We start from the raw sequence: 26848 nt of genomic DNA on the forward strand, positions 1-26848 counted from the left end.
AATAGTAATGTATGTTGATTATTAGCAGAACAAACAATTGAAACACTGAAAGGAAGCATCTTGTTTTATTCATTCACTTATATATTTGTGTGTTGGTTCGTTAGGAAAAACAAACAACTGGGAATCCTTCCTTTTTAGCATAATTATTAATATTCATGGTGGCCCATGTAGCAGAGGCGTACATGTCAATCAGCACTCTGAGCCACCTGCGCTTGAGCTCCATCCTCAGTGGCAGCTCAAAGAGAGGCGCTCAGTGCATGGATGCACCGTGGTGGCTATAGCGTGGCCTGCTCTTGAAAGAGCTCCTTTGTCTCATTTTAATATGAAGAGGAACTTGACTGAAAAGAAGCCTTTAAGAAGCCTTTTATGTGCCTCTACAGGAGCGGTGACTTAGGCAGATCTAGGAGATGGGTGATATCTTCCCATTACACTCACACACACACATGCACACACACACACACACACACACACACACACACACACACACACACACACACACACACACACACACACACACACACACACACACTCTGCATTCATTTAGTGTGCCAGCTGGATGAAGTTCTGGGCAATTGCTGACTTAGAAACCATTCCTGTTGAATTGGCTAAAAACTGGCCATGAACTGTAGTCATCGTCGAGTACAAGGTTACTAGAGTAGAGTGAACACACTGTTCATATGAGGTTTTCAGACCCTTTTAACCTCTCTTTCGTCTCACAATGGTTCAGTCTTATTTTTAATACATTTTTATTTTTTAAAAAAACTACTCCAAACCCCTGTTTGCTTTCTGATTGTAGAGTATTGCAGATCGATGAGAGATTGATGTTAAACCAATATGGATATTTAAACTAATATGGAGAGTATAAAACAGAAACTGCAAAAGTGAGTCTGAAATAGTCTTAAACTTGCCATAATGCACTGATACACTTTAGTTTGAGTTGTTGAGTATTGCTTGTCATAGTTTTACTGGAAGAGCAAAAGGTATGGGGCCTACACTTGCGCTGATGTTGTCCTGTAGATGCTTAAATATCATATAGCCTAAATGATTAGGCTACTGGATTTACACTCCAAGCCAAACAGGCGACAATTTCGCCCCATGCGTTGTTCACACCTTTTTCGCACCACGCGCCTTTCCTGCACTGGTGTGCCTATATTTTTCAGATGTGCATGGAATGTATTCATAGTAGGCTACAGGTCCTCGTTGGGCTACCTATAGCAAATCTGTTGTGGCAAACACAATGATATATGCCCCCCCCCCCCCCACCCCCATCTCTTTCAAGGCTGATGTGGATTATTGCATTAACCCTTTACAGCCCTGTCAACAAATTACTCAATATGCTCAGCAGCAGATCCGCAGATTAAAAACACTGCATTAATAATGCAAGCACCATACATTTGTTATTTGATTCATGCATTTACTCTGCAACGCCTAGACCCACCACAATTAATGTGCTCTTAGGTATTTTCATGTGTTCCACTGAAAGGGTTAAATGAGAGCATATATGTTGTAGAATCGGACCAATAGAAGGCTATGTGATTGGCGTGAGCGACGGAGTGTACCTGAAGCTATGATAACAAACCCTTGTCTGTGAAGCGGTACAAGCGATGTGAGAGGGGTGGGGATAATAGAAAGCATGCCAGTCTCCAAGTAAACAGAGGCACACAATGAGCACGAGGGAATGTGGACATTCGGTCCAGTTAACTCGAGGTGAGCAGAGCATCTCTCATCCGCTGAAGATGCGCTAAATAGCCTTACTTCTGAGTCTACATGAAAGCGAAGATTTTAAGAGAAACGCGTGTCAGTTGGACATCACATGGATTTGTTATGGCGGATTTGTCAACGATAAAGATTCCTCTATGATAACAACCAAAACCTGGAATTGTGCACCGAAACACTGGAACAACATCCTACCTCAGGTAAATATGGATTGGGAATGTATTAACCTCTCCCTTTAGTTACTTATGTAAGGTAATATGTAATGTTGTTACATGTGTCAGTAGCCTAGCTGTCATTCATACACACAGCTGACGCCTTTGGTCCTGATGTGTCGTTTGGGGACCTACTTGACAGACAACAATGTAGGTCAGAATTTTTTTTAATGTAGGCTAGTTCAATAATGACAGTTTGATGACCAACTTGTGGATGATTGCCCTAGCTGCACAGTTGGTTTAGTCTGTAGGCTACCAAAACAAGGCAATGTTAACTGCCTTAGCCTAAGTGCAATTAGCCCATTTAAAAAAACATTCATTCATTCTGTCTTACAGCCAGTGATAAATCACGGGATCTTAATGTGTTTTATTCAGTATACTTGTTTGTTTTTTGATGATCATTTATTTATCCTCAAATGGCATCTTTGATCCAGGGAGTTGTCTGTGCGCAGCGAAGGTGTTCTCATGTACATATCCAGGTAGGAAGGATAGCGTGTTGGAGATGTAGACCATCAAAAACGTCAATATGTGTGATTTCTTTTTCTCTGGCCTCTTTTCGGTTTCATTTATGTAAATACAATATTCAGTTCGCTATGTGGGGGAGGGTGGCATCGGCTCTGAGATGCTTGGTAGCGCGCTTTGCAACAATGCCACGTGCGTGTGCCATTTGGGAGCGAGGTAGCGAGCGGGAACAGGTCCACTGGTTGCAAATGAAACAGACTGTTAACAAGAAGCAGCTGGCAAGACGACCGTTTAATTACCTTGAAATGTAGAGACGTCCACTTGCCATTCGTTTGGCACAGGTCAGCAACTGGTTTCCTTCTAGTCAAACTGTGGAAAAAAACCCAGATGTCATTTATAATGCCTACAACTTCCGCTTAAGATTGACAGCTATTGTTAAGTTGTTGTAAGGCTATTTGGATCTGCCTAAGGGTAGACTACAACAGACAGAAGAGAGGTTTATTCATCCTGTGTCTGATCATTGCAACAGCTCCCTCAGTCCTCTCATTCTAAACCCAGTAACCCTGTGTCCAGTGAATGTACCACCCTCAGCATCATGCTGATGTTTTCTCTTTCTCTCTCTCTCCCTCACACTTCATTAATTTTAAACAGAGGACTGTCCTTCCGGCCTCCGGTCTGTTTTCACTTGTTCTCATTTCCCAGTGCAAGTGTGTCTCTCTTCCCACCATCCATTCTCTCTCACATAAATGTAATCATATCAATGGGACATGCAAAGCGTTTAAGACTCGGCCCAAACTCTGGTGCGAGTTGGGCCTGAGCTGGGCTTAAGAAAGAGACTTAAGCTATTATCCTCTTTTTGCAGATCATTATATGCAGTGTAATCATGGGATTACTTCTTGAGTTTTCTTTCAAGCTCTTGCATGTGTGAATTGGGTCGGCCCTGGGGCCGAGGTGGAAAGGGCTCCACGGGCATAATTCTCTTAACCTATATTACAGAGGAGACCTCTCCACTAATCCACCCCACCCTTTCCACTCCTCCTCCTCTCTCTCGCTCGCTCACTCGCTCTCTGTCTCTCTCTCTCTCTCCCCCTCCATTCATGGGCGGAAAGCGCATATGGAATCACTGATGGTTTTTTATGTGGTGGGGCTAAATTATTAGGATCAAACAGGAGGAGGCGGGAGGTCTTTGAACTCCGTGTTTCCACTTTTAGCCCCCCTCTATCTCGGAGGCACTGCTGCCGTGCACTGTGCCTTGCTATGCTGATTACAACTTTGCTGTTTTTCTTTTTTTTTCACCTCCTCAAGATTCACCCACAAGTGTCACTGGGACATTTTTAGAATCGATCAAAAGAGGGTGGTGTTGTTGCCAGGCTCCGTCTGAGTCGATTGGAACACGGAGAGGGCGTAGTTAGTGGCGTTCCATGTTCCATGTAATATTCAGTCAGCAGTAGCCCGTCCACTAAACAGTGCAGGTGCACAGAAGCTCGCATGCAGGATAAGGGAGGGGTAGGATGTAGGGGTGATGCCAGAAAATGGAGCATTTTGATGTATTAGGTGATTTGTGGTTGAAGGTGGAGATATAAAACCAGAGAGAGAAGGAGGAAGAAGAGAAGAGAGGCAGGAAAAGAGAGAGAGAATCCTGCGCGGAGCATAATTAGGACAGCCTTTGCTTCGAGTTTCTAATTAGACATTCAGGGCAGCACACACACTTGTGCCACTGGAGGCTGGGTGAATATTTTAAACAGAGCCTAAATCAAAGTCTTTTTCTCTCCCTCTCCCATCCTTCACCCTCGCCGTCTCTCCCTCTGCCGCTCTCCTCCTCTCCGCCTCTCTCTCTCTCTCTCTCTCTCTCTCTCAGTCTCTCTGCCTGCGCCTCGCACCCCCACCAGCTGGGACAGCCAGAGCTGGGGAGAAATGTGGGTTGCTGCACTCTCGACGCAGTCCCTGCTTAGTGTGCCAAAGCCAAGGTGTGAAGCCCTGCAGATGGAGAGGAAGAGAGAGAGAGAGGGAGATAAAGAGAGAGAGAGAGAGAGATAGAGAGGGGGATGAGAGACAAAGAAAGACGATGAGGGGTGGATAGAGAGACAGAGTGAGAAAGGAGAGTGTGATAAAGGAAGAGAGAGAAGAGAGGCAGAGAGAAAAAGGAGAGAGCGGAGAGAGGGATAGGGACAGAAAGGGGGAGAGATGTAGGCAGGGAGAAAGAGAGAAAAGGAAGAGAGAGGGTGTGTGTCAGGGTGGGGGGGGGGGGGGGGGTAGGGCTGCATGGTGCTGTGCTATGTGGGCCCTAGAGAGTTGAGCAGCAAGGGCACATGCTGATAGAGACTAGAGGCACTCTAAAAACCCAACCTCTGCTGTTGCTGGGCTGAGAGGGGAGGAGGAGAGGTAGAGGAGACAAGAGGATTCGAGGGAGGGAGAGCAGAAGGAGAGATAGGAGGAGTGAGGCAAAAAAGGAGATGTGTGAAGAGGGAAGGGTAGAGCAGGAGAACTGCCAGAGAGAGAGAGAGAGAGAGAGATGGAGGGAGAAGAGAAGGCAACGGAAGAGAGGCAGATTATATATAGGCTACCGGTGATAGCTGAGTGTGAGACCGCGTCTGTGACATAGCTAGGTCAGCCATCAGAAGGAGGGAGGCTGAGGACAAAGAGGAGACTCTGACCTCGGCCAGAGACACTTGATGCGCGACTGTAGCTGCACGCTTCAGCTGCCACACTGTACCCAGCACTCACAGGGGAAGGCGGGGGGGGGGGGGCGTGCAGGGTATTGAGGCCACTATGTCAGAAAATCAGCATTATGTCACAACTGGACAACTGGACATGTCTCAGTATTTATTAACTGGTACATTCAGTTAAAGATAATGTACTTCTGGTGTGGCCTAAAGACTTTTGTATGGTACTTGATATGAGTAAATTATACGACCTGCGGTATTTATTTAAATGTTACTCAGTCTGTATGAGCTAAATATGTTTTGTTCAGTGTTGAGACCTGGACTTGTAGAGTGGAATGATAGTTATTGTGCTGTGTTACAGTAGTCCAAATAGGTCAGCACATCTGTAAAGCCGCAGACATATGGCTCCTGCTCCAGAGTCAAATATTACACATTAGTTACAGCAGTACAGCAAGACCATTACTAAGCCGGCCCTTACAACCCGTGCTTGAGAATGAAAGGTGGATATGGTTTGCGGTATGGTCAACATCTCCACGTAATTGAAATAAGAAACCCCAGGGGATCATCTGGCCTGAAGATGAAAAAACAGAGAGAGCATCTCAAATGATATGAAAGCAAATAACACAGGTATTTCCCATAGCTTACAAAGACCAATAAATACACATTTGGAGTTACATGCAGGACAAGCATGAGAATGAGAAACAGGTCCAGATTCTGAGTGCTATCAGAAGAGGTTGAATACTTACAGCCAAAATAAGAAACCATATCAGACCAAGTTACAGAGGCTAAAATGATGTTGCTGCTTAAAGGATACAGTGCAACTAAACAGACTACAAGCATGGGTAAAGCTGTGATTGATGTTAAGGACAGGGAGTCAGTTAAAGATAGACAGTAAGTTAAAGAGGAGTGCGAGAGAGGGAGTGAGTTAGTCAGACATTGATGAATAGTGTCGAGTAGCAAAGAGGGAACGCTCAAAAGCGAGAAGTTGGATGGAGAATGAGAAACAGGTGGGAGAGAGGAGTGAAAGGTAGAGTGTTGTGACAGAGTGAAGGTAGGCAGAGGCAGGAGACAGAGAGACAGAGTCTCTCATCCGACTGAAGAGCAGCTTACGCTCATGTTTTCAAACACAGAGAGTACATCTGCCAACTCTCTCCCTGAGCCTTTTGAGTCCGCTCCGTGGGTTTGGCACTTCTGTTCTCTGAAAATCTGACAGAGCTCTGGCTGCGTGCTTACCCTTAAAAAGATGTGAATAATAATCACTTTTAATTACGGTGCCATAACCTTTAGCACAGCCTGCTATTAACCTTTAATTACATAGCCATTAACCTTTTCATATGACACAATATAGATGGATGGAATTAGGAAGAAATACATAACTATTTCAAATGATTTGACTAGTCTCAGAGATCAGAGCAGTGCAGGCAGGACAGTTTCTGGTATAGTGTGCAAAGACAAACAAAGCTGCAGTCAGGTAATGCTATCCATATGATGCAGGCTCGAGACTGTTTGCCTTGTCAGATATTATCATAAGGGAAACACTGTGAGGGCTTTAATTCGGTCAGTGCGCTTTGATGTAAAAGAGATTAAAATAGTTTCCTCAAAGCCCTGCCTAAAACCCAGTAAATTATTACACTAGTCATACCAAATCACACTCTCTCTGGTAGGTTTTGTCGATAGTGCTTTACAATATGGGCTAAATTAAACGGGATAGGCTGTGGCTAAGCAGATTAGTGGCTTTTAGTGGCTTTTCCCACATACTAGAAAGCATTAACTCCTGCACGGACTGGCCATTCCTCAAAGAGCAGCGGGGCTTCCACTTCGCTGGCCACGTTTTAATTACGAGGCATTTCTGGGTCTGATGTCAGATGGCTCCTTCAAAGGGTCTCATTCAAGTTCACTGTGAAGTTCAGCAGGGACTTAGCTTCACCTTGTAACCTCTGTAAATGTTTTATTGTCTAAATAATTCTGTTGTCGTGGTCTGTTGAATTAATGGCTTTTGCCCAAATGCACCAACTAACCCCGACTAAAACGGAAGAGCCTCACTTTGTTTAAAAGTCAGTGTGATTTTAAACAAACTGCTTTGCCCAGTTTTCTGCTCATATACTCTCTTGTGGAGAAGAATGATGGTAGAAACTGAGCACTAGTCGCCACACCTTGCAGTAAAACGGGTCCCACTTCAACTTGGTTTCCATTATTCAGAGCCCCTCTCCACACGTCCACCTGAATAATCCCCCATCTTAAAGAGGGGGGCCTGCCATTTACATGCTGATTTGGCGGCGTCCCTGCCAGGAGTGACATGAAGGATGAGGCTATCGAGGATCTTCAAAAGACATCAACTGTCTGAGGCAAATCGACCTGACCAGTGGGACAGCCGCTGTACTGGGGTGTGACCAATGCTGCTGGAATGTCTGTCTGTATAGCGCAACACACCAAGAGTGTTTGAAGGACGACCCCCTTACACACAACCCCCCCCCCCCCCCCCCCCCTCCATCCCCACCTCCTCACTCAATAAAAGTAAACAGCCGAGTACCCTTCTGGACGTCACCACGGAGGTGCTTTTGGCTGCCACAGCAACATCTGTGCACACAATGGCTTAAAAGCGCTCGGCGGCAGCTGCAGCAGCCACTGCAGCCATTGCACATCACATGCCCGCATTTGTCTCACAGACGCCATCGCCCCGTCGCAGAGCGATCAGAGTGAGCGGGGTTGAACGTGAACGTGACCCTGTCAGCTCAGTCCAGACATCTGGATCTGAGTCACTCACGCAAATGTGCTCTGACGGACCGACCCCACCCCCCGCACCCACCCCCCCCATGCCAGCGCCCCGGGGGTGAAAGGTTATTGGCTGCACTGTCAGAGCAGCTAGCCTCGCGATATGCCGCTATTTTTAGTAAGGGATTTTCCACATTGTTGCCATGCAGTGGTTGCCTTTGCCGTTGACTGTCTCCTCATTTTTTTCTCCCTCTCCCGATGTCTATTTCTATGTCTCTCTGTCTCTCTACCCCCCTCCCCCCCCTCCCGACACACATTTGTTTCCCCCACGTCGTACAGTTTAGCTCATTGAGTGTTGTGGCTCTGTGGAGAAGTCGAACTGTGACAGATCTGTGCGCTTCGCTCAGGCAGAAAAATGTAGGTCATGTTGTGAAGCAAACACTGAGAGAGCGAGTGATAGAGAGAGATGGAGAGTGCTAAAGAGAGAAAGAGAGAGAGTGGTTGTGTGAAAGACAGACAGAGAGAGAGAGAGAGATGAAGAGAGAGAGAGAGAGAGAGACTTGACTACAGGGCATTAAAGGATATTCCATCATGAACAGAGCCACTCCTTTGGAAGCTGGAGATCTTCATTCATTTGCTGTTCTTCCTTCCAGAGAGAAGCATTTAAGGCGAGCCAGTGAGAGTGATTGGTGTGAGACTGCGAGCTATAGAGTGGGTGTGACTGTAGTAGGGGAAGAAAAGAGTTGCGCTGGGAAGCGCTCACTGCAGTGTCAAGGACGAGCTGCTTGGCAGAGAGGAGGCGAGGGTGCATGGAGACAGCAGCAACAGCAATGAAAGAGAAAGAAGAGAAAAGAGGGGGAAAGCAAGATGAGAGAGAGAGAAAGAGATGGAGAGAGGGAGGGAGACTTAACTTCTTTATTTTTGGAGGTGGGAACAGAACAGGCTGAACTGGAGCAGAGATTCTAAACAGCCTGTTGAGGAGCTAGACGGAGAGACGTAGCGGTGCAGCCGTGGTGATATAGTATCTCCCCCATCTCTCTTGTCTCTGTCGCTCCTGTCACCGCACACTGGGCGTCCCATAAGTCACCTTCATCTGCCCATCTCTCTGCTGATTCCCAGTAAAAAAAAAAAATCCCCCAAGATTGCATTTCAGCCACATAAATTGACCCGGCCTTGAACTCCTCGGGGAACAAATTGTTTTTTTTTTACCATCAGTATCCCATCTTTTAAAGCTTAGTCTTTTAGCTTAGGCAGCTTATGGTGCATGAGACAATGGGTGTGGAGGGAAAATATCATCCAGCATTTGCCTGCTTGCATCATCCTAAAAACACACGGAATCCCTCACCCTGGAGTGTTCTTGTAGGAGCGGCAAACATTTCACAGTCAGTTAAAGACCCCATTTGCCACAGTACGCTGCGTTTGTTGCCCTCGGATAGTTCATATTTTATCAGCCTAAACACAACGCGGAGAAGACGGAATTATTTCTGTGTTCTGCATTTGACTTTAATGAATTCAGGACAATATTCCTACCAAATTACTCCCATCTTTTATATGTAATGTAACTAGAAAGCGTCCACGATTTTCCAGGGATTTTGAATTGTAGCTTGAGTATTTTCTGACACTTATTTTGATCTTAATTTCAGGCTATTCAGTTATGAAAATGTTTTCAATATTTGACTGCTTGCAGTGAGATTCTCATTAACGGCAGGAGTGTTTACGGATCAACATAGTCGTTAAATGAACCAAATGTTAACAAGACAAGTAAATTCACTACTGAATTAACAGCTGATCAGAACCTCTGATGTTTTGCTTTTTGCTGTGTCTGTGCAGCTCCTGGTCAGTGCCAGTGGGGGCGCTCTTGCTCTTCCCCGTTCCCTGTTCCCCGTGGTGCTCTGTGGCCAGCGGTCTAGTCCTCTTTCCAGTCTGAGTGCCTCCCTAATCAGCATGCAGTGAAGTGCTCTGCCAAACAGGATAGTCTGACTTTACACTGTGTATATGATAGCAATTACTGCTTATTTCAGGGTTGACTGTGATGGATGAACCTGAACTGCACTGAAGTGTTTCTTGCCCCAGACACTGCCCTGTTCTTTCCAACCACTTTTTGCTGCACTGCACCAACCTACACACTAAAGTTAGTGCATGTGAGCTCTTACCTCCTGGGTTCTACACTGCCCTGTAGCTCTTAATTACCTGTTGAATACCTCATCAAGTTAAAACTCTGTAGACACAATAGTTAATACATGGGTTGATGTTAAATAAGTGTTTGCAGTTAATGTTAGAAATCCTCAGCGCCGGTAAGCAGTCGGTGTCTGATTGCACACGTCTCGCTGGCTGTGCACAATGCATTCGTTTGTACCGATGGCTTGTAGTATCATTCCGCGCTTCACATGAGCAGTGATATCCACAGAGGGCGTTCACGCTGCGATAGCGCAGCGCTATCTGTCTGCTCCCAGCCCCCTAACTCACGGTCTCATCGCTACCCAACGTGATGTTGTTGCTCCCTAATCCTCCCGCGCGTAAAGGTTGTTGTGCTAAACCTGCCGTGAGGCACGTCTTGTCTGTCTGCTAATACCTCAGCGCTTGTTTGCGTGTAGCACGGTGATAGCGTGGAATGGCAGCCCCAGGCCCCTCAGGTGTTATGCCGGGAATGTTGCGCAGAGCTGATGAAAGGCAGGTAGGGCACGGAGCAAGTGGGAGAGGCACGTGGGACGTGGAAGGACCAGAGGAGGGGGGGGGGGGGGGGGGGAGGGAAAAGATGACGAAAAAACAGGTGTTGCCTCCCTTCCTGGACGCCGCAAAACAGCCGTCGTCTGCGTGCTTTCAACACAGCCTCTGAGGCCCTCCGATTCAACACACACACACACACACACACTCGCACACACTCATGCACACACATACACACAGATACACAGTACCAACCAGAGAGAAGATGTGATGATGCAAAAGCATGCTACTCTTGGAAGCCTCATTGGTGCTAATGATCTTGGAGCATGCAGCACGTCACCTGCTAACCCCAGGCAGACCAGCCTCCAGCTTCCCAGAGCCCGGACACAGCTCACAGGGAGACCGGGAGTGTGAGAAACGCAGGTCTCAACAAGCCTGAGACCCTGTGGAGTGTTTTGGTTAGTTTGCCAGGGCCGTCACACCTCCCCCCCCCCCACCTCCACAGTGCAGCTGTTCATCCTCCCTGCAGTGGGACACACACACACACACACACACACACACATGCACGCACACTAATATATGCTCCCATACACACCAACAGTATATGTGAAAAGAAATTTACACACACACACACAAGCAGGCACAGAAAAATTCACACAGGCTCCACACGCATGTGGAGTGATCGTCACACACAGTCAGAGAAACAGTCACAGACATTAATGCACTCTTTCATACATCCACCCACTCATACACACTCTGTGAGTTTACACACTTTCATCTCTCTCTCACACACACACACACACACACACACACACACACACACAAACACACCCACACACACTTTGATTAGACTCCAAAAAAGGGGGCTGGCCTGTGCTCACTGCAGCAAAGCTGGAAGATTTGCCTCCACCCCCGGGGGCCACCAGCCTCTTAATTAGAGTGAGATCCCCCATCATCAGATCTTAATCATCGCTCGTCAACTCCGAGGGCAGCGCCTCCGGAGCCCTTGTGTGGCATCTCGTGCGCGCGCCAAATAAACTGTTATCTAACGCGAGGTCGGAGATGCCGAGTTCGGAGACGCCGGGGTAGTGATTTAACAGGTTAGGAGTTCACTGGATCAGGCGAAGGGATGCCCTCTGCTGATTTCCAGGGTGCTTTGTATGGGGCGGTGGTATTTTTTTCTTAGTTGGGCTGCCTGGTTGGTGGTGGTGGGGGTAGGGGCGGGTTGGTGGGGTGAGGGTGACAGGGGGAGGTTGAGACTGGGAGCAAAGTTGCTGGTGCAGCAATACCAGCAGTGCACCGAGGGCTGTGTTTGGGTTTTTCTGCACAGCAACGAGCTGCTCGCGCCCGATATCAAAGCCACTCAAGAAGAGAGATAGAGACAGATAGGGAGAGAGAGAGACAGAGGGAGAGAAACAGAGAGAGAGAGAGAGAGCCGTGGCTGTTTGAAGTTCTTCGCACAGGCCACTGCAGTCTCCCATCAGCCCGAGAGAAAGCAGACTGTCGGGGGGGTGAGGGAGATTGGCAGGGTGGTGGAATGCCACATTAAAAAATCATCCGAATGTCTCGTCTTAACATTCACAGCAAAACCTCTGCATCGGAATACTTCATTAGTGTCTCTTTTTACCCACCCTGTCCCTCTTTCTCCTTCACTGTCATTCTCCCTCCTGCTTTTTTCCCTGGAATTAAATACGCTTGTAATAAATTGAAACCCTCACTTACGCAGAATGAGCACAATTTAAGGAAACGGGTGTGTTTTTCAACAGTAGACATTACACAAGATAAACACGCCTGAGAGAGGGCAATATCATCAACATCATCACAATCACAGACTGACTATCACCACAGCGCCTTCTGCAGCATTCTACACAAGCGTGTACATAGCCAAGAGTGTCAGGGACTGTGGTTTGCTAGGGCTTGTAAATCACACAATAAATCAAAGCAGCAGAACTAAAACAACTCTGAGGATCTTGCTTAATTTAAAGGGACTATTAGGATTGTCCTCTCTCCCACTGCTACCACTGGGGAGTACAGAGAGAGAGAGAGAGAGAGAGAAGGAGAGAGAGAAACCCCTGTGGTCCTCAGTTCTGTAAGTCAAATTAAAGGCACCAACTCCAAAGGGCCTGGACTCTGTAACTCTGTCAAAGAGCATTTTGGTCTCTAAGGAGGCTTAAGATTTCTCTCTCTCTCTCTTTCTCTCCCTCTCTCCATCCCTCTATCTCCTTCTCTCCTTTTCTCTTCTCGCACTGTATTTGTGAAGTCTTCTCTCCTCGCCTTGCAAAAACAAAAGAACTACAAAGTAATGAGCTGGCCTGGATAGCTCATTGTTGTTGGAGAAGGGGAGGGGGTTGCTTTTGTCGGGAGTTCCCCCCTTCCCTTTCCTTAAAGCCCTTTTGTGAGCTCTAAGGACAACACTCAGGTTTCATTACTGGATCACTTTTTCCTGTGGTAGGAAAGCTGTTACATAATGCCACATTGCCTCTCATACCATATGTAATTTAGGCATGTGGTGTGAGTGTACGTTTAAAGGTGTTGTAGCTGATCTCCCTGTGGTTGTCACAGAAATGCCTTTTCAAGGCCAATTGGAGAGCATTGAGTTGTGTCTGCAAAATGAGATCCTGTTGACATGTATTTATGTGTACACTAATGAAATGTCGCACATTCGTCAGGCTCACCTCAGTTTGCGTCCCAACATGCCTGACCGTCAAGGTCAGTCATAAAACAATAAAGTTGCTGGCTTTGAAACAGGTACAGTGATGAATGTGGGCCATGCTTCTGTTGCAGACTGCGTAACGGATGATGCCAGGGCCTTGTACAGAGATACAGTGTGTTACATGACATTGTTGATAGGATAGGTACAGTATATCAACTCCATGCTAAAATATACTGCAGTGATTCATTTATTGGTGGTTGATGTTGTAAAACTCTTCACGTTGACCGCATTTCATTCTATGTTACTGTGGCAGCACAAATTGATTCAAAAGTTGAAGTTGCTGCGTCTCGATGTTGCTAGGCAACCATTCTGATTGAAGAAATATATGTATTGGTGGAAGAATGATTAACCATGAATACATTGTTACATTTGTCATTGCTCTACATTTATTTGATGAAATCTTGCCAGATATATATATATATAGCAACCGTTTTAGAAAAGCAATAAGCCACTCGAGTCTGTAGGTTCCAGTGATTCCACTGAAATGTGACTTTGCTTCGCGTCATGCTTAACAACAACCCTAAGCTGTTTTAAATCACTGTGACCTATGGCCTCTCGGGGCTTATTGCGTAAATATACAATACCTGTTCTGATAGCACAGATCTGATAGCATAGATCTTACTGCTTTTTGGTGAATGTGTGTAGCATATGCTGGGATGTACTGTAGGCCCTCCTGCTATTGTTAGAGTGTGGCTGAAAGTGAAAGGTGAAGGCCCTGTGCTGCGCTGTGCTGTCTGCGGGGCCTGGGAGTGGACTGGAACCCCGGCCTCCTGAGGAAGCAGAGGAAGCGCGGTTCAGGGAGGGGCCTGCCTCGCTGTGTCCTGTGAAGGTGGCGAGGTAGCGTCCTCTCTCTCTTGTTCTCTCTCTCTCTCTCTCTCTCTCTCTCTCAGTGCAGGAAAAAGCCCCAGCTCTCTGACACGTTGATGAGCCTGACCCCACTGTTGTGCTTTCTCTCGCTCCCTCGGCGCACTCATGCGTGTTCACTCAGCAGCCCAGATGTCCACTGACTTTATTACTCATCAGGTAATGTGATAGCATGAGAGAGGCGGCCAGACAGCCACACCTAGTTGGGTCGTGTCCAGTCTGTTAGTGCACTGCTCAGCAGCGCAGGCCTCCCGTAGCTTCTCTTAATATAGACTAATTCATTCTGATGTCATGACTTGCCTCTCAGACTGCCCATTAGGGTTCCCACAAGCGAGCCGAATGGAACTTTGATTAAATGAGCTTGTACAGGGAATGTACGCACACACACGTATGCAGAGTGTGGTCAGTCTTCGTGACGATCGCGCGAACACAGAACAAGAGACAGCTCGAGCGAGCGTGTCTGGAGAATACAGCGGAGAGGCCAGTGAAGTGTGACCACGTCTCGGAGGCTGACGCTTCTCCTCGTGGCGAGTTTGAACAAGCGCTGGATTAGCGAGCAGGAGCTGTGTGAAGGGACTGACTCTGCAGGGAGAGAGTGGGGGGGTTTCTCTGGATTAATCCAGGAGACGGTTTGTTGAGAGAGAGAGAGAGAAAGGACTGCCAACTGACATGAAACGAAAGGAGCTGCATTAAATGTGTCAAGATCAGCTGTTGCGAAGTCGCCCCCACCACCCCCAGTGTACTCACACATACACACAGTGTTTAGACGTTTTACAGTGTTTAGACGTTTCAACACACACTTGGCTGCTATGGCGCCCATTGTCTTTAGACTGCAGTAAATCTCCAGCTCCATTAAGAATCCCATCCCATTCAGCAGAAGACTGTGTGCCTTTGCCTCAGAGAAGATTCAGCAACACCTTCAAGAGGATTGTCCTGGAAACATGGCTGGTTCTCTGCCCCCACATAAAAATGTGGATGGGATTTTTCTTATAAAGCATATATTACTGCCTGTTTAAATCAGCGAGTTGCTTATGTCTATTTGTTCGGTTTGAACTAGGACATGAATCATTTTTAAACAAGACCCGAGAAGATGTGTTGCTCATGATCTCATAGAAATTAGACCCAACGTGTCCCAGTTCCCAACACTCAGGATCATACTATTAATGGAACAGTGGAGCAAAGTTGGCTTTGATAGCCCAGTGACTATAGATAAACTAACGCTTTTCCAATTAAATTACGTTAGCGCAACAAGCCACCACACAAAGGCCAGGAGGTTTGTCGTGTGCCACCGAAGCCTACTCCTCTAATTTGTATGTAGGCCCTTTGACAAGCATTGTTGCCAAACACTCCTGTGTTGTGGTTTTCGGGAACAAGTGTGTTGGAGGAAGAATTCACTGCTGTAAAGTAGCACTTCAGACCTTGGCTAATGGTAAACACCTGTGTGAGGGGGAGGTGGGGGAGCGTTTTATGTCTCGATCTGTTTAACAGATGGCAGAGTCCCAAAACATCCCTAAACAGGCCCCCCATTTGGTGCCGGGATGGCACCAGCTTTCTGCCCCCTCACTCCTCTCACCCAATTTTGGAAGTTTTCTGATGTTGTTGCCTGTTGTGTAAGCTTTTTCAACAAAACACAATTACAACCCTATTGAAATGACAGGGTTTACTTTCTCAAAGAGAGGATAATCAGCATTTTAGTGTTGACACACGGTATAATTATATGATTTAGAGGGGATTTGATATTAAAAACGGTAGAAAAACGTCTTTGTATTTAAGCGCATAGGGCATCATTTTGGGACCATGTTGTTGTGTGTCACACTGGTCTGATTGATGAACCTCCTGCTATAGCTTCTGCGGGAGTTCACCCCAGCACCAGGTCACACACACACACACACACACAGTTAGTCGCCCTCGACCCGTGTGAGAACCCGCCGCCACCACGGCCCTTGGAGAATTCCAGGAAAAGGGGCAGGAGATGCTCTCCGTTCACCAAGCTCCGGTTGAACTTCCCCCCATTCAATCCACATGCTCAAAATTATACAGAGGCTGTCCCGCTCTCCCCAATGCAAATCCCAGATGACAGGGTAGCAGCTGACTGACTGCCGCTTTGTGTTTGGCTCTTGTTCTCGCTCTGCGTATTTATGTTGTGCTGATTCTGTTATGACATAGATTGCTTTAAGTGTTTAATACGACGTTTCATGTATGGAGGAGGCCTGTAAACCTGTGGTTTGTGATGGTGAGCGCATTAGAGCAGTGTGATTCTACACCATATGGAGTGTGGCATATTTTTTGAGTTCAAAAGCTCAGTGTTCACATGGCACTGATTACGAAAGGCGAAAACTGTTTGTGCTCTATGTGATGGATACTCTGTTAGAAGATGTGTGCCCTTGAAAGGGAACACAGGCTTATGCAGACAGGCACACATATGCGCTCTCTCTCTCTCTCTCTCTCTCTCTCTCTCTCTCTCACACACACACACACACACACACACACACACACACACACCAGTATCATTGCCCAACCTTTTGATAAAACTGACTTTTCACCTACATGTGACAAACCATTTTAGTCATAAGACCTTGTGAATTTGTTCTTTGTTTAGTAGTATGTAAGACAAATACAATATTTTTGTTTGATTTTGGCAGGCTACTTAGATATAATTGGAAGACATCGAAAGTGATCAAAATGATCCAAAATAAGAGAAATGATATATAGTCCTTTTTTGTGTTGTAAGCTAAATACACTAACATACAGCATTTGTGCTGAGTGGTAGATCTGCAAGGACAACCCTTGGGTGTGAATGAACATACATTTCAATGAAGCTTCCCATTTGAAGGCAAATTACCAGCTATTGGTTTGCAAATGAGCACACTGGTCATTAACGAATGATGGTAATCTCCTTTTGGTAGGCCTGCTACAGTAACTAGATGCAACATGCATGCTTATTTGTACCAAAGCAGACTGCTGTCTGTTCAAAAGTGTGTGGGTTAAACTATTTCACTCACTGGACAAAACACTAAGGAGTTTATAACTATTTACACGGGATTCAGTCGAATTTTAGAGCTGCGTGTTTGAATGGTCACCATTCACGCTGCCAGCACCAAGTCTTGGTCTTCCTTTGAAGTAACTTGGACGAACTTCAGTGAACTTTTTGTGCCAAGCTCTCGGCACAGTGAGAAGTTTACAGGTGAGAGAGACTTCGGAACTCCAGGAGTAGGAGTATAGGATTGAAGTGAAACGGTTCGGTAATGAGTGACGTGGGCGCGTCGGTCACGAACGGCAGTTCTTTCAATCTGTAATTTCCATGAACATGACAGTCGTAATAATTATTATGCCAGCTGATGTTCTCGCAGAAACGAGCCGTTCGCTTTCCTGTACCCCCCATTCACGGGCGTATTTGGTCTCGCCCCTCTCGGTGCGCAGAGTTCCTCCAACCTGAGAGTAGAAGTCAGTCTGAAACAGTCGCTCTTGTCTCAGGGGGCATCGCACGCGAGCTGTTTTGGAAATCCTTTCGCGTTTTATTTATGTTTCTCAACATTTTTCTCTCTCATGAAAACCCTTCTGCTGCGCTCTTTTGTGAAGGAGGATCTTTCTGTATGAAAGAATCGTCTGCATCTTGACAGTCGCATTTTACAGTGGAATATCTGTTATGGGAATGATGCTTACAAATAATGGTGTTTAAAGGAGGGCTCAACCATGGAGGATGACTGAACTTTAAGGCGATATGGCGACTGTATCTAAAAATCAAATTGTACTCATAACCTTCATTGAAGGTAAGTGTTATTGAAGGCTGCTGTGCAGTATCCTCACATAAATAGACATTTTGCGTTGCGTTGCCAACACTAATAGTAGGCTATACCGTTTAGGTTGTAATGTGAAAATCCTTCTTACACCGAATTTTTCTTGTTATGAATAGGCTACTCTTTCATTTGTATCCTTAATTCACACATAATCAAGTCTGCTTGTATTGAAGTGGTGGTGCACAGTTGTTTGTTGTCTTGTGGACATAGCCTACTTTTCATGGTTGCTCATCATAATAAGTTTCCTCTAACTTTCTGACACAGCCCAAACATTCTGACTGTAGCCTACCCTGTATTCACATGGGAATTGTCAGTGTATCACTTTGTAATCTTTGGTGGAACATCAACGGATGTATAATCAAAAAGTGTCAATTCATTATGTGTAGTTACAGTGTAATCTTCTTTGGTTACATTGTGATGTACAGTATAGCCATCACACATTATGGCATTCAGACATCAAACAGCTTACATTTGCAATCTCAATTTTTAACATCACTCTTAGTCTTCTCTCTGAGATTGATTTGTGGCTAATACACGTGTGGACAATTGCTTGGAACAGGGGTGTATAAGGCACCTGTAACAGCACTTTTTATGACAGCTCACTGTTTGCACTTGGTAATGACAGCCGGATGCATCTGTGCAAAGTCCTTCTTCACGAGGATGGCGACCCACCTCATTTCCAGTCCTCGGGGGGGTCGCGGTGCACTCGGACGGTTCATTGGGTTTAAGTCCAGAGGCCTGGACCAGGTTTGGAGATGAGGCTAATGCAGGGTGAAGCCTCCCCCTGTGCTTGAAAAAAAAAAAAAAGTAGTGTAGTGTGCACAGACTCAGCTGAAATTTGTATGTGCTTACCACAGCCCAGCTTAAAGAGACATGCTTTATTTAAATGGGGGGGCATGGACGTAAAACGTGAAGTGTATAGTTACAGTGTCATGCAGGAATGCATGGAAGGCACTGCAGGAGAAGAACTCCACTCCTGGGTCCTTTTCTAACATGGCAATATGAAGTCTTGGTGTTTTATTAAGATTTATGGTGATTAAAAACAAGCGTGTATGAAACCAGGATGTCAGTATGATTTATCGGTGACTTCCAGGCAACTGTGTGGAGTGTGACAAGTATCTTGCTCTCTAATGTGGCAACAAGGGTCTCACGGCATGGCCTGCGGAGAGCAGTTTATGGGGTGTTTGCTTGGGATGTTGATCTGTGGCGGCGAGCAATGCTGTTGCCTGGCAGGTAGGAGATTAGCAGAGCGTTTGGAGTGCTACCTAGAAACCATTTTGCCGTTATTTGGAGCAGGGTTAAGTCCTCATCAGTTTATTGGAGCCAAGGTCAGATGAATTAGTTTGAGTAGAACATTAAAACAAAATAACATTGTTCTTTAGGATGGCGAAGGCTTTTCCTTTTTATATTATTAACTGACGATGGATGTTGTGTTTGTTTCTTTGTCTTTTTGACTCAACATGATGATTTCTGAATGTGTCTATATTCTCTGGTGGGCGTTTAGTCAGTCATTCGAGGGTGTATTTTAAAACACCGGTCGGTCATCACTGCATTGGTTGCTGTCAGCATAGGCCTCCCTGGCCACCGCTCCTTTTCTTAATCAGCTGTTCCTCTGGAATGTTGGCATATGGGCAAACGTGACAAATGTTATCATTCCAGAGGAGCGTAACATATGTACCAGCATAGATGTGCGATAGCCGCAGCACTGTAGTGACTTGATTTAGAACTTAATGCATACCACAGTCTGCCATCAGCCACTGCACTGTTTGTGGAAGCTAATAGACTTATAGATTTGCACTGTTCATGCATTGACTGAGAGGGTTTGCACTTACTTTGCACTCTGGACTGGAGGAAGCCCTCTGTCTCATGGAAACATGTGACTTTTGCATCCTCTAAGTTCCCATTGTTGCCAAGTTATCGCTTGCTCCTCGGTTACTTTTTATTGATGGACTTGAGTCCTTGTTTTCCCAGAGGACACTGGTATAAGAATAATACCTGGGAGACTTCCTCTACCTAGTAGTGTTGATAGACATTAAAGCTAGTAAATACTCAACTGGACAGCAAGTGGTACGGGTTATATTGAAATCTATCAGAAGGATCTACATTAACCTGAAAGTTTATCCCATTGCGTCATGTGTGATGTCTGGTGATGTGAAGCATTGTATTGATTTCCATATTTTGTTGACACTATAATCAAATAGCATCCTTAATGTGTACTGGGAACATTTTGAGCTGATCTACAATCAGCCACAGACCCCGTAGACTACCCCAGATGGGTGTGTGGATATCATAGAACTGGTTGCCTGCAGAGAGGCTGTCTCTAAATGCTTTATGATGGAGTGTGTCTCTGGATGCCTATAAGCACATCAGAACTAAAAAAAAAAAATTGCGAAACAACGAGCAGATTTTTCTCCCTGTGATGTTTTGTTTGGCTTGTCAAACAGAATAGAGAAAGAGAGCGAGAGCAAAAAAATCTTCTGTGCAGGGGTGTAGTCGCTGAAGTCTGCTCAAAATGTGGCTGATGCATGCAAATCGGACCCACACAGAGACTACGTGCCAAGCTCGGGCCCTTTGTGTTCTGTAGGTCTTTATTTCTCAAATGGAGAACGCGTGCAGATTGGAATATTGGGTTATGTGAGAGTAATTTACAGAAGGTTTAAGAAAGAAAGAAAGAAAAAAAAACCAGCAACACGTTGTGTTTTTTTTTATTTTGGTGATTGCGCATGCACAGAGCACTGATCAGAGAAGCCAGATTGTTATGGTTGTTGGATCTAACCTTCCATAAACACTCATAAAACACACACACACACACACACACACACACACACACACACACACACACACACACACACACACACACACACACATACACACATACACACAAACACATTCATTCACACTCACATGCACAAACAGATATGCACAAACACAGTCACAGTCACATGCACATACACACACACACACACACACACACACACACACACACACACACACACAAATAAATCCTCCCCACTTGGCTTTAAATATTCAAACCAATGTAAATTTTCCATGTAGCCTGTCGCCTCTCTCCCTCTCTCTCTGTCGGCACTGCTCATGTTTAAATTAACTTTGTCTTACAGTGGCCTTGCAGTCTGTAGTCTGTGTGTTATCTCTTTATGGCTTAATGAGTTTAAACCCTTTACATCCTTACATCCAGAGTCTTCCTACCTCTCTCTCTCTCTCTCTCTCTCTGTCCTCCTCCATCTTTTCCCTGTCTTTGTCCCTCTCTCTTTCATCAGCTCTCCATTCATCTCTTCCTCATCATTCTGTAGGTTCTCTGTACCATTTTTATCCCTCACATATGAACTTCTCTCATCTCTGTCCTCTCCTCCCCTTCATCTCCTCTTCTCTTCATCTCTCTCTCTCTCTCTCTCTCTCGCTCTCTTTCTATCTGTCCTTCCCTTTCTCCTCATGTAATCTCTTCCCATAGGGTCTTTTCATCCTTTTCATAGCTTTTGGTTTTTGCAGGGGTTTTGGGAGAATCATTGCAGTGGTTCTCCACAGGTTTAAGGGAGAGAAAAAAACAGGAATACCGAAAGAAAAAAATGAAAAGAAGCCGTAAATCCCCTGTAGCCGGCAGGCTGCTCGAGAGCGAGCCTGTTGCTGACCGGGCGGAGACTTAAGTGGATCTCCTCGGCGGTGGCAACGGCTGTTTTTTCGCCTGATCTCGGGAACACGCTACGAGGCATGTTGTACGTCTCTTGAATCCCTCTCATGCACGTAATCCGCGTCTGTAGTTTTTATAACACACTTCAGACGCACAGGGCTGTGTGGTGGAATGTGGTTCTGTGTTGTGGTTTTGTTAAACATGAAGGCTGGCTGCGTCTTGATGCAGGCACCCTCTTCCCCCCCCCCCCCACCATCCTCCGGCCCCCAGACAAAAAAAGGAGTTTGGGGGTGGAACTGGGGGGGGGGGGGGACATATGCCCACCAGATGTGCAGGTAGCTGCTGTTTGTCCCCCAAGAGGGCAGTTCCCTCAACCCCAGTCACCTGACAGAACAACAGCTACTGCAAGATTTACTTCCACTTCCCATATTTTATATCTCTGCCGCTGGGTGGTTTCTAGAAAGATCTGAATGGGGTTGATATGCAGCGCCGAGAGCCAGGGCAGCCGTGCTGTGAAGCCGAGGCAGCTGACAAGGGCCGCCTCAGTTGATTAAGTCTCTGGTATGACATGTATGCATTTGCTGTCTGGGCGCAGTTGCCTCGTCGCCACTGGAATAACTGAGGGAGGGTGCATGGCATGCCCAAGGTGGCCAAGAGGAAAATAATAAGGCCATGTCCGGTCTGTGGCTTTTCTGTCTTTTTTTTACTGGTTTTACTGGTTGGCATTGGCACCGCATGTTGAGGTCTTTGTTTCTAAAAGTGCTTCGCCTGGTGCAAAGAGTCTGATTAAGTAGGTGAGTTTAAAGGAGAAAACCACATTCAAATGCTGATGCTTCAATAGTATTTTTCTATTCCCCATTTTTGCCATGAATACATCTTGCTTGCTGGTCATGCTTCACCCAACATGCACAGTGATGTCAAATTAACGTAATTGCCCAAAGCATAACGTTTTTTTAGAGTGATTATCTTGGTCATGCTGTTTGGTCATACAGGTTTTTTTTTGCTGTGCTGAGAACACATCTTCACACAGTCAACATTAGCAGCTGAGTCTCTCTCTCCATTGATAACACAGGCACAGGTGGAAGGGATGGCGAGAGCATCAAGCCAGTTCTACCACCTGGCTGCCGTTTCAGTTCAGTTGTCCGTGTGCATGTCCGTAGATTTGTTCCTTACTGTGCAACACTAATGAGTGTCTCCTCACGCCCTTTACTTGTTAGCACAGCTTGGGTCGAGCTCGGTTTGTTTTTTACCTGAGTTCCCACCAGACTGTCTGCGGGCCAGTGAAAACCCCATGTATGTTTAATGTGTTTGAATGTTTAAGGTTTTGCGGGTTGACGCCGAGCAGCTGAGGCGAGTTGGGTCGCATATGCCGAGGCCATCTGTCGTCGCCCACTCCTGCGTCTCCTCCGACCCCCGCAGCTCAGCTGGAGCTGTTGGCCCTGCCAGTCAGAGGAAGTGTGTGTGTGTGTGTGTGAGTGTGTGTGAGTGTCTGTGTGTGCGTGTGTGTGTGTGTGTGTGTGTGTGTGTGTGTGTGTGTGTGTGTGTGTGTGTGTGTGTGTGTTAGTGTGTATCTGTGTGTGTGTTTGTGTGTGTATCTGTGTGTGTGTGTGTGTGTGTGTGTGTGTGTATCTGTGTGTGTGTTTGTGTGTGTATCTGTGTGTGTGTGTGTGTGTGTGTGTGTGTGTGTGTGTGTGTGTGTGTGTGTGTGTGTGTGTGTGTATCTGTGTGTGTGTGAGTGTGAGAGTGCCCTCGGCCTCGCCCAGTGTCAAGCAGGTTGGCTAGTGCTGTGGGTGTGGGTGGAGAAGGTTGTAGAATGGGCAGATTTAGTTTGGCCCCTGCCCAGCGATGAGGCGACTGGTGCTGATCTTCAGTCATCGACAGCAGACGAGCTCAGCTGTTAGCCTCTGACCTGCCCGCTTGGCCACAGCTGCCTGATGGGGTTTTAGGGAGAGTTTGTTGTATTTTCCTGTCTCCTGTGTAGTGACCCCTAGCTGTATTTTCTTTCCTCTTTTTTCTTCTTTTCTGCCCTTTCTTTTCATTAAGAAGCGCATTCCAGTAGGGGCGGAATCTTGTTTGTGTGTCGCGGCGGTTGACCTGCGCGTACAACTGTCATTTCTGCAGGTGCTGGGAGCACCTGGAAATCTCCCCTGAGCCCTGTGGAGGTGCGGTGCTGTTCCCTCTCCCCTCCCATTCATCATCCAAACAGGAACACTCCCTCGCTGGGTCAGGGAGCAACTTTTACATCCAGAAGGCACCTTTAACTTCAAGGAACAAACACTTGGTTTTTGCAGAGTTGGGAGGTTACGACGAGCTCATTCACTGCAACGGTGGAAGGACAAATCGGCGTTACATATCGCAGATCTCTGCAAATAGTAGCTTAAACACTTTCCCAATTAGTTTGCATCTGTTTGCCCCGAAAATCGCTGCTCTCTTAATCACAACCACAAATACCAGCAGTGTTAACAGCGTAAATAATTAAATGCTTGTTGATAAATAAGTAATCAGTGCACTGGCAGCAGTAGGTGATCTCCCCACATGCTTCAACAGTGTTGTCTGAACGCAGATGGGAGGATAGTCAAGTCCCCCAGTGCGTTAGCCACTGGTGCTTCAGGGTCAGTGGATCCATGGGATTGACCGGGAGGTGCCAGAGACCTGCAGGAGCTTGGCACGGGGCAGCCATTTGGTCATGTGTTGACCTTCATGCAGTGAAGTGGGCAGATGCCGCCCCATTCAGTGGTGGCTTTCATCTACCAACTCTCTTCAGTTCCGAAAAAATGAGGTGACAAGTTTTTTTTGTTGTTGTTGCTGAGGGTGATTTTGTTGCTAAGGATGGCAGTTGGCAGTTTATGCATTGCCTTTCAGGATGGACTGGATGCTTTGGAAGTGTCGCTGGAGTTTGTGTATTAGCTAAAGGTTATGCATGAATTATTCACTCTGTTTACTTGAGGCATGACATTTTTTCTCAAATTCCTTTCATATGCTTTTTTTAACAACAGCTGCAGCATTTAATAATTACAAAAAAAAAGTTCAACTGAAGTTCACTTGGTGAAATGTTTAATGACCTAAATAATTGCATTATGAAAGAAGCAGAATTTTTTTTTCTCTCAGAATCAGTAATTTTCTCAGCCATTGTGTGTACAGTGGAGCCCTTGGCGACTGTAAATCGTGGCTATGGCAACAGGGGAAAACCTGTGGTTGGGATAGGTGCAGCCATGTGGAAATGCAGCTGTGTTCACACTTCCTCGTTTGTGCGGGATTAATTACCAGCGGCACGCAATATGGGTCTGTCAGATCCACCGGGATCAGGGGGTGGGCCGGGGGTGGTGTGGGTTGAGGGGGGTCGCATCGAGTCCAGGCAGAAAAATCTGCTGAGTCTTGCCGTTTGTATCTCTGCAGGAACAAAAAATGTGGAGGGGGGGGGGGCAGATTTCAGCTCAGAGACACAAACGGAGAGAGAGACAGAGAGAGAGAGAGAGAGAGAGGGAAAGAGAGAGAGAGAGAGAGAGAGAGAGAGATGGGCATGAAGGTGTGCATGCCAACAAAGAAACAGAAATCCGCTGACATCTCAAATGCTACCTTCAAATGCCAAAATGTCAGTGTTGTGGCACACAAAGCACTGGGGTAAAGAACAGGGCAAATACAGAAAAACGAGTGAGAAAATAATAGAGAAGAGAGTGAGAGAGAATGGGAGAGAGAGAGAGGGAGAATTGGAGAGAGATGGACAGGAGTTTTCCGTTGCTCCCCATCAGCTCTGCAGGAGAGAGAGAGGTGATGCAAGCTCGGACATGACAGAGAAGCTGCCGGAATGCTCAAACGTCTTGTGAGGACAGGAGGCCATTTGTCCCACCATTTGTCTCGTTTTTCTGGGTGTCTGGCACACACACACACACACACACACACACACACACACACACACACACACACACACACACACACACACACACACACACATGCTCAGTTTGAGCCAATCCACACTCATTCTCCATCTGTCTCTCACACATCTTCACCCACTACATCGGCACTACATACTCAATCAGTTCAGTTCATATTTTGCTAACCAAGACTGCTTTTAACAATGCAGCATTGTCTCCATATAGTTTGCAGAGACCAGAGGCTGTTTAGACAGCTCCAGCCTGCCTTCATGAGCTCAAAAGCACGTGTTTTTAGCTACTGTCTGTGCTCCACTTTTCTATTTAGGTTGCAATTGAACAGATCTCATCAGTAAGCTGATAATACAGCCGTTCCCAGACAAAACAATAACAACATAGAGGCCTTTTGTGGTGGCTAGTGTGAGTGCTGCTAAAGCTACTTAGCTTTTGTGTGAAAAGTCGATATGGTATAAGGCGGCTTGGCTGTCTGTTGGCACAACTGAAATCATCGTAGCCCTCAGATGAAAGCTGATCTTCTGAGCTTACAATGAGATTTCATAATGGCACAGCACCAATGGCCAGTGAGAGGCTTATCACCGCGGTGCTAGCCGCAGCGGTGTTCCATTTGGTGTAACTCTACACTAAATCAACGGAGCCAGGCATGGCACGTATGTTTGCTCTACCAACATGTGTTTGTTTTTGTTGTGCTTGTCAGCTAGCTCCCTCACTTTTATCTGTCCTCTCACTGACCTGTGTGTGTGTGTGTGTGTGTGTGTGTGTGTGTGTGTGTGTTTGAGTGAGTGGTGTGTGTGTGTGTGTGTGTGAGTGTGTGTCTGTTTGTGTGTGAGTGGTGTGTGTGTGTCTGTGTGTGTGAGTGGTGTGTGTGTGTGTGTGTGTCTGTGTGTGTGTGAGTGGTGTGTGTGTCTGTGTGTGTGAGTGGTGTGTGTGTGTTTGTGTGTGTGTGTGTGTGTGTGTGTGTGAGTGTTTGCCATTACACATATAGGTGTGTGCTGTGAGTTTGTGTGAGGGAAAAGTGTCCATAAGAGCCTTTGCATGTGTGTCATCTGTTGTGTATAGCATGTGTGAGAGCTCTTGTAGCCACTTGCACAGCTCACTAGGTTTCACACGTAGCATTTTGCTCCCTTCACTCCCTCAGCCCATCTCACACATACCTGTTACTTAGTCATACGTCACACTGTCTGTTAGCCAGCCTTTGTTGCAACTGTGTCCTGCACACAGTGTGACTTAACGTTTACTTTGAATCTCCTCAGCGCAGCCTGTTTTTTTCCCCCCTGACAACTCAGTTCTCTAAGACCCTACCAAACCACGCGAGTGACCCAAAGCGGAAATGATAATGATTGTTTTGAGCACAATTGTTCTGCTCTGGGTGACCATGAAAAGTGAAAAACAAGTGCTGAAGACTAGCCTCTGGGCACGGCGATGGGAGGTGCTGAGGCCTGGCGGAGCATCTGTGGGATTCAGAGAGAGAAGGAGAGAGAGAGAGAGGGAGAAAGAGAGGGAGAAAGAGAG

At 46.4% G+C, this 26848-nt stretch overlaps 1 protein-coding gene across 1 annotated transcript in view; it reads left to right on the forward strand.

Moving 5' to 3' along the window:
• The first annotated feature begins 17559 nt into the window (after positions 1–17559).
• Positions 17560–26848, forward strand: part of ccdc120a (coiled-coil domain containing 120a) — a 23117-nt gene continuing 13828 nt past the window's right edge. Inside the window, exon 1 of the mRNA XM_062541391.1 lies at positions 17560–17776. The gene's annotated coding sequence lies outside the window, so the exon portion shown is untranslated. The remainder of the gene's footprint in view (positions 17777–26848) is intronic.

Source organism: Sardina pilchardus, chromosome 7, assembly GCF_963854185.1.
Source record: "Sardina pilchardus chromosome 7, fSarPil1.1, whole genome shotgun sequence".
Classification (NCBI taxonomy): Eukaryota; Metazoa; Chordata; class Actinopteri; order Clupeiformes; family Clupeidae; genus Sardina; species Sardina pilchardus.